Source organism: Chamaea fasciata, unplaced genomic scaffold, assembly GCF_029207755.1.
Source record: "Chamaea fasciata isolate MVZ Bird 193981 ecotype frontalis unplaced genomic scaffold, bChaFas1.0.hap1 SCAF_3, whole genome shotgun sequence".
Lineage (NCBI taxonomy): Eukaryota > Metazoa > Chordata > Aves > Passeriformes > Sylviidae > Chamaea > Chamaea fasciata.
Genome location: NW_027094088.1, coordinates 41,726,394 through 41,739,474, shown reverse-complemented (window position 1 = coordinate 41,739,474; position 13,081 = coordinate 41,726,394). Strand labels below are relative to the sequence as shown.

Sequence of the window (13,081 nt, the reverse complement as noted above, 5' to 3'; positions counted from 1 at the left end):
CAAAGGATGCACATGGAACATGCAAACTAGAGACAGGGAACCTAGACAGAAGAAGGCACTGGTCACTTGTGAGTAGAGACTGACAGACACCTGCTCTGAGAGCAAACATGATCTGTCAGTGTGATGGGTCCCTGTTTCCTCTGGAGCCACAGAGCACCTTGCATCCTCCTCAAAACTCCATCCATGCTCCTTCTCAAAGCAGGAGAGACACATGGATGCCAGTGTGGGAGAGAACATACATGAAGTGTGTTAGAATGGCTTTGCAGAGGGGTTGGTGCCGTCCATTAAACTGCACCTTGGGCACTCCTGCTCCAAGAGCCTAAAAGGGAGAGAGGACTAACCAGCAACTCCCAGACAAGCAGCTGTGATATGTGATCATAATAAATTGATGGCGGCCACAGTTTTGATGGCTAAAATCAAAACAACTGAACAATCAGTGCAAGTTCTTGTCTTGTGGCTGCAATGACTTCCCTGGTGGCCGCACGCAGCCACTGTTTTTGTCTTTGAGAGTCACCGCCCTGAGAGATGAGTTCTTTAACAAGTGAACAAGTAACTCAATTAGAAATTGAAACTACATTCCTGAGAGGAGTTCAGCAGCCTCTTCTCCCATTAGCAACAGTGGGAGTTGCCATGCTCTGCACATTGCCCAGTGATAACTCTTCTCCTTCCTTCAGCTGATAACTCGGCTGTAACTGATTGCTTCACGATGTCATCCCAGTTTTCCTCTTTTGGTACCAGTTGCTGATATGTGTGAATGTGCTGATTTTGGGGCAAGTTTCAGCCTAGAAAAAAAAAATCCTATTACACAAGGCAAAATGGAAAGAGCAGGGAATTAGATATCAGATTTATGAGGCGATGAGCAAAATTTTGTTGAAAAGTACCTACTGAGTACTCTGTGGATAAGCTTGTTCTATCAAGAAGAGAGGAAAATAAGTCATTCTAGGATCTAAAACCATTTGAGAAATCCAACTTGGGCAGTTTGAGGATGATAGATTGGTCAACCTGAATTTTGTGAGAAGTACGGACATTTTAACTTTTCTCCAAGGTAGGAAAGAGAGAAAAGTAATTTTATTAAATGTATCCAGTGGGCGTGGGAAGCCTCCTGCAAGGAATAAAACGTCCTTTGAGTCTGTCGTGGTAGTGTGGTACTGAAAAACAGAAGGGGTGAAGGAATTGTGAACAGCTGGTGAGTGGCAGTCCTATACCAAAAGAATGAAGAGTGGAGGAGGGGAGAAAGCAATTTAAAAGACCAAAACAACAACAACAACAACACCAAAAAAGAGCTAAAATCCTAAGGACAGTAAAATAAAAGCCAAACAGAAAAACAAAACGGAAGTGTGGGGAGTGTACTGTCAAACACCGGCTTCCCATGGATTGTAAGAGCAACAGAAGCCATTGTCCTCTGTTGGGGAGGGAAACCATAAAAAATAAACTGGGCTGGGAACATAGCTGCTGTGTGCTCTCAATCGCATTTCTCAACTAAGCCCAGCACAGCTCTGACTCTCCAATATGCTAGATACTCCACAGAGGATGAGCGCACCCTGACTAGCTGGGGAGATGATCCATGCGCACTCACCTTCCTTAAAAAAAAAAAAAAAAAAATCCCATCCGTTAGAACGTAATTACTTCATTAAGGCTCTCAGGTGAGAAATAAATAATTGCTCCACGGCAGGGCGGTGGGGGTGTGGGTAGGGGCTGGTAGTTTAACGCGTGGCGCAGCCCGCGGCCAGCTCCAGGGAGAGGTTTGGGTTGCGGTGCTAGCAGGCGGCAGCACGCCCGGCTCCGGGCACGCAGCTGGCACACGGCTCTGCTCCGGGGCTCCTGCCCTCGCAGCTGGCACACGGCTCTGCTCCGGGACTCCTGAACTCGCAGCTGCACTCCTCGCCGACAAGAGGAAGGCAGAGGTTTATGCCCAGCCTCGGGCGACGTGCGCTGGCTTTCCTGACAAGCTGTCCCCGTGGCGCAGCATTGCACGAATTTGCCCTCGCGTGCTTCCACCTGGCACGGTGGAGTTTCAGGGCTTTGGCACTGACTTCTGCAGGAGAGGCCGGGAGGAGCCGCCTGCTCCCCCCGCATCGCCGGGGACTGCTCGTGGCTCAGGCGAGCCCGGCACGTTCCGCAGGACGAGGGCACAGCCCAGCGCTCGCCCCGGGCTTCCCAGCACAGCCGCGCTGGAAGCCGGGTGAAATATTGCACAAAAATGCTTAAAAGAAGAGGTGATTTTTGAGAAAGCACACGGACTCTAACTGAGCAACAGCAGTGGCATGTAACACTGCGACAGACATAGGCGACAAGGGAAAAGTTTTTCACCACTTCTCACAGTAAAAATATTAACGGACTTCGCCTGAAACAATGAGACAGCAAGGTCAAAACAAACAGAGAATGTTATCTCTTCCTGTAGAGTATCAATTATAAATACAAAGAAACAAAGCTAGATAAGAATGGTCTATAAGTGCAATTCGACAAGAAGATATGGATACAACATGAACTCAGAAATTCTTAAATCAAGAATGCCAGGTACCAGGAGCATACAAAGGAAGAATTGTCTCCCTTTGCTAGCCCTGTTCTTACACAGTTCTCTTGACCACTGTTGGAGGCTGGAAAGATCTTCACTGAACACAAGTCTTGTTTTCTTTGATTTTTCATTTCTCCTTTAAAACTTGTCATGCTTACTGATTAAAAAAAGAACCTGTCTTTGAAATAAATATATTCAAATCACATGTATCCAAAGTCCTGTGTTAACCTTACTGCCACCTGTTTTGACATTCAGTATTTTTAAACTTTTTAAAAGGCTTCTGCTCAGGGATGGGCTCATCTTTTTCAGGGCATGATTGACAGGGGTCTATTTCAAAATACCTCCCATTAAGGAAAAAAAAAAAGAAAAGAAAACTACCTTAATAGTGAAGCAGGGAATGACAGCAGCAGACAAAAGGGCGTTGCTTCTTTGTTCTTGAAATCTGAAGAAAATACACAGAACTCCATTGTATGACTTTTTCATACACAACATTGTCTCCCTTGACCCCATGCACATCTGCAGCCTGAAGTCCTCTGTTATCTCTGGATAACAGCTGTTGCATCACTGATTATTCATCAGTTCCACTTCAGTCTGCCCAAGGTACTGTGAAAAGACCACAAGTTGCTGAGTTTACTAAGTGAATTCAAGATAAAACCTAAAATTGCTGGGAAAAAAAAATAGGAATAACAATGGAAAACTCTTACTGGACATTTTGTTTGGTTGTTGGTAGCACATGGGCGTAAACTTTAACATATTGGAATTGAAGGATCTTTTAAAAATCTCATAGAATCCCCCAATTTTCTCACCTAATTCCTTTATACTTTTCATTTGGCTTTGGAGAGCAGAATGCAAGCGGAAGGAACACATGCAGTCAGTACTGGAGAAACAAGCAAGCCCTTCAGTTATATGATGTGCAGAAGCAGAATTTGCAGAGCGATTAATTAGTGGGGATTTCCAGTTAAAAGAAGGGGGACAAAGAGGTATGTGCACAACCCAACCCCTTGGAATGCAAATACTCCTTGATCTTTATTTGGGGCAGAGGAAGTCATTTCTCTCCCGTCCTCTCACACTTGCTATGGAGACCACAATTCAGTATGCACCTCCTCCCCAGGTAATTCATCTTCTGGGCTCTTCCATCACCACCTCCCCCAATCATTTTCCACCCCTACCACTCCCCAGTTACCAATGCTCATATTCCCACATGGGTGCTAAATCCCATCAGTTTTTCTGTCAGAAGGATAAGGATGGAAGAGGATTTCTTTGATCTCCAAGACTCTTTCATGGGTCATTTGAGAGGTGAGGATAGAAGAAGGTGAAGATTTCCAGTTTATCAGCAAGGCATTGATGGCCACCAGATTGCTGGGAATATAATAGTGGATATTCCTGAAAAAAAAAAAAAAAAAAAAAAAGGGTTGCTTTGCAGTCCAACGCTAAGTTGTTAATGAGCTCATGGTGTAAATTCATGGGGTGCAGGGACTGACCCTAAGCAGGTGGCTCTGCAGTGGCATGCAGCTTCCAGTTATTTATTTACAAGTGAGTTCCACAGCTCCTGTCACTGCAATATCCACATGCTAAACACGTGAGCTTAGATTAGTGTTATGGAGTCCACAAAGTGCTAGGCATATTACCAGAAATATAAACCCACCTTGCAGACTGTAAACCAGAGAAAACAGTTTCTGTAGGAGCCCCAGAGGAGGCAATGGTCTATACTGTGAGGTGGACCCGAGCCCTGGTACTGGTGGCTCCTTTGCCTTGTGGCCATCAGTAAAGCAGAATGTTTGGAAGTCACCAGTCTTTGATATCTCCAAACATGAATGTGCTGCACACGCACAAGTGTTGCAGGTAGCTGCAGTTTGTGGGAGTTATGAGTTCTATAGCTCAGGTACAGGATGCCAACACCTAAGTCTACAGCAATGATAGAGAGGGACTGAGCTAAAGGTACATATTCAACCTTTGTTCTAAATTCCCTAATTTGATTGCAAAATTTGACTTATTTTCATGCCCTCAACTTGTCTTTTGTCTCCTCCAGTTCATCCGCATCACATCCCTTGCAATTATATCACACTCCCTTTGTCCATATGCCAAGAATTTGCCAAGGACTTGCAAAATCCTCATTCCTGATTGTTTACCTGGCTGGCACAGCATTTCTGCCTTTCTTCAGAAAGCAATTCTGCCATAGCCTCCTTCTGTTGGGCAAAATTATGCAAATTGCATAGATTAAATTGCTGTATAATGGTTGATCAGCTTTTCCTTTTTGTTTGCCATTTGCTACACAGGATTTGCGTGCATTTAAGAGTTTTATGTGTTTAATAGTTATTTAAGAGGCTTAGCATAGCTAATACCTTCAAGCAGTTCTGCCCCTGCAGGCTGGAGAAAAGTAAAGGCTACCTCTGGCATCGATGGTTTTGACTGGAGGAGTTTTAAAAATTGTTTTAAAAGCTTGAGTGGTGAAGATGCTGGGGGGAAGATGCAGCGACTGCTGACATTGTTTGGAGAGAGTGTTGCTGTTTACCAAAACTCTCTTCTGTCTCTCTTTGATAAAAGGAGCTACAAAGCAGACCCAGCTCCCACTGGAGGAATGGGCCCAGCAGGATGTGGTTCTCCAGATTCCATGTTTTCTATTACAGCCTGTTTCCACTCATGTACATGCAAATGCTTGGATTCACTTTGGCACGAGCATAGGCTCCTATTCTGGCTCGAGGCTGGTTGCAAGAGAACACATAGGCATTTCCTCTCAGTTGCCAGATCCTGTTCTCCTTAGCATTTCTCCAAAGCATTAATCATATCCCAGATCCCACGTGCCCTTGAGCAGACTCTCCCTCCCAGCTGCCTCATCCCCATTCCTTGATAGACAGACTTTCACCTCTCTCCCACTCCTCACACATCCCCGATCTTTTCCAAGAGCTGCAGCCCCAGCAGAGCAGACAGGACAGGAACAATGAGTGCTTTGCTGCCATCGAGCTGCCTTTTAGGCATCCTCGCTGGCCGCATCGCAGAGGCCACTCCAGTGCACTCAGCAAAGCACACAGAATCCAAGCAATACCTACGGCTTTTCTGTAAGCAATTAACTGAAGAAGTCAGGTTTGGTTTCCTTAAACAAATTAGCCTTTTAGTATTGAGTTATATACACCGTTGAGAAAACAGAGAGTAAAGTAAATACGTCCTTGAAAAGCAGCCCTTCTCCCACGCAGCCCCAGAGAGTACTACTCACACATTTGCCCACTGCAAACAGATGGGCCATTTTCTTGTGTCTCTATTAGGTAATAGGCTCAAGCTGTGAACAAATAAAGCCGAAAACACCCAATATGCCAATGTGTTAATTTTGTCTTCCTGTAGGTGTCCCTGTCGATTGCAAAATTGAGGCAGCCCCAACTTAATATACACACAAAGGTAAGTTATAACCTTTTTCCTGGGCAAAATAAATTCTGTGCATTTTTCACAGTAACAGATATATAAAAGTTGTTGAATAAGCCATATGTGAGAAACAAGAAAACTAACTCTCACAGCTTGATGGTCTGTCTTTAGCTGTGTTATTTATTTAGATAACTGGACTCTCCATTAAAGTGTACATCTCCATACACATTCTTTACCAACCTAAAGTTTTGATGATATGCCCAGAACCACTGTACCCAATGTACATATGAATACACACAGTATATATAAATATTTGTCACTTGCATGATGCACTTCACTGGGGTATAGCTCAGAGCAGCTTCTGGCTCAGGCTCCACAGATCCTAAAAACTAGTAACAGGTGAATTGTTCATCATTACTTTTTATGCACAGACTGTCCCCTTGCTTGCACTGGAACTGCCAGAAGGTTTCCACAGGGAACAAAATGGAAGATAAGAACTCCTAAAGAGGTCTAGATATTGACTAAAAAAAGCCCCAAAACCTCAATATTCTTTTTCCAAGGTGCTCAGTCCAATTCTGCAGTTTTACTTAATTTTGCCTTGAAAATCTTTCTCCTTGCAGAGTCGAATTCTTCAGCTCTAGGAGGAGCAAGTGCTGAGTGCCACAGGGATTTGTGTACTTCCCAATACAAATTCAACAGCTCTTAATGCACTCAGGCCTGTACCCAAGAGATATAAAGGTGCTTCTCTTTCTTTAAAGCTTAACCTGATTAGAGTCACTCCTATGACTCTTAATTTACCGCTATCAAACTACCTCTCCTATTGTTATAACCTTTCTTTCTTTCACGAGGGCTCTTTGGAAGCTTTTCACATACTTGTTAAATGCTCTTGGTCACAAAGCCTGCTCAAAGTTCCCTTGATCATGTCATTGCTATGGTGTAAAATTGAATTACTTTTACAATGCGTGCTGTACCCTGGCAAAGTGAAGCCTTTCCCACAGTTAACAGAGGTGGAAGGCCTCAAAAATAAATGAATAAGGGAGGACCAAAAAGAGTGAATTTTCATTAAAAGGGGGAAAATAACTTTTTCTTGAAATGCAGGGGAGGCAAGCTCAAACAGCTTTTTAGTGAGTGTCTGCCAGACACATTTTATCACTGTTTCAAAAGAGAAAGGGACTGCTGGAGAGGGGTTAATAAGAGTGAAAAATAAAACATTTAAAGTTTGCTTGATAGTTTTTCTGGGGTGGTTATAGACAATATCTTGTGTCCCAAGAAGAATCAAGAACATGAACTGCTTTTTTGTTTCAGAAAATGGCTGTGGGATATTGTAGGGCTGTGGATCACAAAGTTAGTTCTCATCCTTACTTGTGTCTTTTTTATAGGATTGGACATCAAATGAATGAGGTTATCCAAACCAGAAACAAGTATTAAAACTAGGCAAGCCTACACTGAGAGCATGCTCCCCATACCCCCAAAAGAATCCCTCTCACACATCCCTTCCTGGAAAATAAGCCAGGCTTTGTTACTTGTATTGTATCACCTAAATTAAGGATTTTGATCAGCCTTGCTTGTTCCAGATTCTTGTTACACTGTACAATAGCAGGGCCAGACTGGTGGCTCATTGTTTCCTCCTGGAGATAGCAGAGTGCCCCTTGGAAGGCAAGGCCCTCTTTGGGAGAGCTCCGTGGTGTTGCAGTGTCTACAAGGTGTTAAACATCCGCAGCAAAACACAGGGACATGCTTAACATCTTCCCCGAGTTCAGTACAGTCCTCCAGTGACCCCATCGACCAACTACTTTACCTGGTGTCAAGAACTCAGGCTAATTTTCCTTTCTCCTCTGTTTTTGGTGCCCGACCTTTCACCACTATTATACTGTGAAGCTCACGGTCCCTTCCGTCACAGCCACAAGTGGCTTCCTCCACCTTCAGGTTTTCACGTACTTAGCAGCACATTCAGTCCTCAAGCCAGCGGGCTGGGACCAGCAGGAGCTCACGGCCAAGGCCCTAACTGGAGATAGATGCACTCATTCTTATCTTTGGCAGCTCAATCTCAGCAGTCCATAAAGTTCATGGCAGTTCTGAGTGGCTTCAGTCCTGCCTTTTCTGTTACAGGCGCCCTGCTGCCATATAGTCATCCTCCCCTGGTGGTGTTCTTGCAGGTATATATTCTGCTGAAAACATGCTTTTGTGAGAGCTTGGTCCTGCCAAGAAGGGTGATTTCATTGTACTGCTACCATGAAAGGTGTTTGTGTGCAGCTGCTTCCACAGTGCCCTGCCCTCTGAAGCAGGCACAGCACATCTGGACAGATGTGACCCCTCTGTTGCACAAAGGGATTCCAGTTAACCAAGCAGCAAGGAGAACAATGGGAGCAACACCCTTTTGACTTGCATGGTTTTCATCTTTCTTTTGCTTCCCCTGGATTTTCTAAGGCAGGCTGTGAATACTGAAGTGTCACCACTTGCACTTAAAGCCTTTGCAGGTGATAGTGTGATGCTTGTTCACACCAATATGAGAGGAACCTCCCAGCAGGAAGTCGGTTCTTTCAGACCTCTTTAGAAATGTGTGATAATCTTATAGTGTATCAACACTTTCTCCCTCCCTCTCTCCCTGCCTCTAATTTCTCTTAAACAAGGCTGTGTTAGTCTCTACGTTTTGATGCTGCTGCTGACATAGCTCTTCTTTCTTTAAATTTGTCTGTTTCACACCTCACTCCTCAGTGCTTTGAGGACAGGTTTATGCATTCAGTCTACACCTAGCCTGCTGTGTTGTACTCTCCATGATGCTTTTTTCCTACATGCTTTGGAAAAGACACATTTGGCGATAGATATGCAGGCCTTTTTGTGTTCGCTTTTTCTTTTTCTTCCCCCTTGTGCTTTGCCTTCTCTCTAAGTGTTGGTCCATATTTAAAATCTGCACGTATGAATCACATTCCTCCTATTCTTACTATGTTCAGATCCAGCCAGATTTTTTTTTTCTTAACACAACCAGCTTTTATTATGTACCATAATTCAGAAGTTTTCCAGGAAAATGAAGTCCTGGGTTCAAGACGCTCTCTGGAGTCAATGGCAATTTGAATGTGAATCCACATCCCATAGGAAGACACTTACTGTCAAAATTATGTTTGTTCTATGTCAGTATTTGTTTCAATTACTAATCCACCGAATAACCTTTGAAAGATTGTTTTATCTTGATGTGCAATAAAGTTGAAGAGTTTGAGAAGAGTTTCCTGGCCAGCTCTATTTATGTCACTGTAGTCTCTGAGTTTCTCTGAGAGGTTGATTAATTTGCTCATGCAATTCAGCAAAAAAGGCAGAAACTTGAGTTTGAATTTGGAAAATAATGACACACAGGACAGGTTAAGCAATATTCCCAAGGTCACGCTCCAAACAGGAATGTGCTCTGCCACAAGACTGATTGGGAACATGTCATACCAGGCACCACATATGACCTGATCATCCTCACCACAAACCTGAGAGGTGAGAGGTGAAGGGCTTCGGAACCTGGACTTTGGCTTGGTTGCACTCAGTGCTACTGTTTTATTTGATGCAGATGAGAAGCAGCTCAGGTGGAACTTACGTGTGAACAGGTAAGTGTGTGGCTAAACCATCACCTCTGGGAGCTGAAGGGGACACCTCTGCTCACTCCTGACTGTAAAACAGAGTGAGTAACTCAGATTAGGTTTGAAGTGTCTCTCTGGTGACAGGAGATAAGGTCCCTGTGGCTTGTTTAGGGGAAGACAAATGATGTACAGTGAAAGGCCTGGAGGGAAGGAGGGGAAACAACAATGAGAAAGAGAATACATTCACCATTGCCCTGACCCTGTAAAAGAAAAGGGGGCAGTGACCAAAGCCCTGATCTAGATTAGATCCAGAGATCTGGTTGAAGCTGCAATAAGATCATCTTAAAAGCTTAAGTCTTGACTTCAATATTTGTTTTCTCATCTTGGGTAAGAGCTGGTTTAAGGACACTGCTTCAGGCACACCTTTATTACAAAATAGTGTGAAATTCAAAGTGATAAACAGATAGAAGTAAGTCATTTGGGAGATGAGAACTTTAACCAAGACTGAATGAAATTATACAGAAACTCCAAGATCAGTCAAGTAGGGTATCTTAACATATTTTATCATGGTTAAATGCCTATCAGCATGGACCTTTCCAGGAAGCGTCTTTTGATGCGTTAGAAAGAATCGGCAAACAAGCAGTTCTCATGACTCTCTGAAAACCTCTTGATTTTCAAAAACTTAAGTAAGAGTTGGATTTCTGCCTGAAATCCTGTATCACAGATTGTCTCTCCAGGGTGAAACCCTGTGTTCAAACATGTGCACATCTTTGCTACATTCAAACCCTTTATTGTTATGGATTATTCTTTTTAGAGGTCCCTGAGGACTTTTAAGTAATTTTCTTATAATTAGGGGTACATGGTGAAGCATGCACAACAGCACTCAAAATGGAAATATTCCTCACATTGTATTATCTGGCACACTCTTTCTGAAGGTAGTCTGGTTTGGGCTGTAGGGTTTTCCTACTTCGTGTTTGTAGAGTTTGCCTTACATCAAAAGAGAACCAAGAGAAGAGGGGAAAAAAATCTTGAACCCACTCTCTTTCCTCTGCCACTACTCTGAAATATGTTCCCAAGAATGGGAACAAGAATGAGAGCAGGTCAAATTATGCAGTGTTGGTATATAAATGCTCTGGGAAGGGTTACCAGGGCATTTCCATTATTTGCTGTGGTTGTTCAGTGGTTGTGACATTTAGAGGGTACTTTGAAGAAAATAGCCCGGCTGGTAAAGGACAGCAGAGAAACGGGAAGGGAAGCAAATGGAGAGGAGGGAAGTTCACAGGGATTCCCTGACAAGATGAAAGGGGAAAGAAAACTCAGTGAGATCTTATTCAAAAACCATTTTGGTGGCCTCTGTTTGAATGAGAGAACTGTTTCTTAGCATGCTTAACAACTCTTCGGTCCTGTCCAGGAGTATACTTCACCAAATGTCTGCTGTGTTTAACACCACAGTCAGCTTTGTAATGTGTGATGAGAATTATTTTTACAGCTGAGCTTCTTAAGACAGGCCCACATGTGTGTAAATCCTGGTGGGTTTTAACACACCTCTGTTGCACTAAAGAGAGAAGTGCCGATCTTCACCAGGATTTATAAGGTACACAAAAGTATTAACACCTGATGTTTAAGCCAAATGAAAAGCAGCCTGAGAAGCTGGTGTCCTCTACAGGGAACACAGAGTGTGCATGTGTTGAGATGGGCATGATTCTTAGCACAGTTTTGGTCATGTTACATCCAAACCCTTACACAGACAATGACAATGATAATTGATGCTAATGATAAGAAATCCTCTGTCCTTTGCTTATAACAATAAGCCAACAGTGAAAAGCTTTGGCCTTTGCTGAAACAGTGGTGAAATGGGCAGTGGAGTTTGAAGAGGCCCAAGCCCTTCAGCAGTGCCGCTGTGCCCTGGGCAACCTGGCCTCCTCTGTTTTCATTGCAGCCTCTTTGTCCATGTGGAGTTCTTCACCCAACCATCAATACAACGAAGGTCATAATTTCCTAACCTGCCCTGTTGGCTTCCCCGTGGGATTTACTAGCTCTCTCCTTCTGGTGATCTCATTTCCATGTGTATGGGATTAGGTGAGAGCATGGCCATTTCAAAGCCTCGGAAATGGACCTCCAGCACTGGGGTGCTGAAGGAGGACAGGGGAATCAGCATGAGAATGTTATCCTAACACCTTGGCAAGAATGAGAGCCCTCACACAAATGTTTATTCAGAGGCAGAGGGATGGCCCTGCTGCAAAAATAAAATGCTGGCAGCATTTTATTTTTCACTCTTAGAAGTGTGAAAGGGGGACGGGTAAAGAAATTTACAACTTGTAATTCCCCCTCTAGGACCTACAAGATGCTACAGTTGTGGAAAAGCAAAAGGCTTTTAAGATGCAAGAGGGAATTCACTGCCCACAGTGAGCTTAAACCTGCAGCTTGTTTTTCTGACTGTGCTTGGAAAGAATTCCAACATAAAGTTGATGTCAGCAGAAGATGGATCAGAAAAGAGCAATGGGATTTTGCCCAAGTCATGGCTTTCCAAATCAAACAAGATCATTCTTGTTTGTGGCTGGAAATGCTCAGCAGCCTGATACAATCTGGCCACAGAGGTGTGCAAGGAGTGAGGTACCTACCAGGAGATCAGCAAATCTGGTCAGGTAATGAAAGTTATCCCCTGCCTGCAAAAGCTGTGAAGATTTATCTGGTGCTCCTAAAAGAGCACAAGGCATGTTAATTAGTGTCAGGCACTAATGAAAGGTTAGCATGGTGATTGCTGCTGAACCAAAGCAGTGGCTGCTCCTGCTGCTGCTCAGAGTAAGGTGCAGGAGAATGCAGAGAAAAGGTCTTGTGTTCTCAACCAGCTCAATCTGCTCTCAGCTGTGTCCTGGGAGCTGCCTTCAGCTTCCAATAGTTCTCTCTCACATCTTCCATCTATAGCAAGAGCAGGATATATGGCTTTCCACATTAACATATCACACCTTTCTCCTAGATGAGTGCACATATGCAGTATTTCTAAACATTTTGCCCATCTTAGGGAGAATTTTGCAAAAAAACCAAGCCTTGTCTGCCCCCACAACATCCCTTGGGAGACCGACCTGTAAGTATATTTGACAGGCATGGAGCTACAGCAAAATATAATCAGGACATACTGGAGACAGGTGTATTTCAAACCCAGAAAGTCCATGAGATTTTTCTGACCTGAACACTTGTGTCCCAAGGATCCTGGGCCATGGAACTTCAGCCCATTCTTCTGTAATGAGAAAGGCTCTGACCTTGGGAGGATGATAAATTGTGGTGCCCTGCAGGAGATTAAAGCAGTTTATCAGAGACCATGGCCTCATTTCTCACACAGTTCACACAGGTGAATTCTCCCAGTTTCTAAGGTTTACCTGTCTGTCAATGATAAGCAGTCTGCATCAGTTTCCTGTTTTAACCGCCAGCCTCTGGCTACCTTGTGTTATAGGGTCATGCCTCTACTTCCGAGCAGCGGGTCCATCCCATGTCCAAAGCCTGACAGCTGAGGAGGAACTGAAGTGATAAGCCTGGCAGTGTAGCTTGATCTTACTGACCAGCCTCTCGAGACAACTGAAAGAGATTACCACATTTATCTGTATATCAGAAGACATTGATCTGTACATCAGAACACTTCTAACTTGTGTTAATGTGA

General features: G+C 43.9%; 2 long non-coding RNA genes across 2 annotated transcripts; one reads left to right on the top strand and one right to left on the bottom strand.

Annotated features, from left to right (window-relative positions):
- Nucleotides 1-2,850: 2,850 nt before the first annotated feature.
- LOC136287686 (uncharacterized) lies at nucleotides 2,851-12,676 on the bottom strand. The gene is made up of 3 exons (XR_010720259.1): nucleotides 12,613-12,676; nucleotides 3,699-3,898; nucleotides 2,851-3,118 (listed from the first exon to the last, which is right to left on the bottom strand). It is a non-coding gene; the product is annotated as an uncharacterized lncRNA (long non-coding RNA).
- LOC136287685 (uncharacterized) lies at nucleotides 5,839-7,471 on the top strand. Its single transcript, XR_010720258.1, has 3 exons — nucleotides 5,839-5,905; nucleotides 6,490-6,607; nucleotides 7,249-7,471. It is a non-coding gene; the product is annotated as an uncharacterized lncRNA (long non-coding RNA).
- Nucleotides 12,677-13,081: the final 405 nt, after the last annotated feature.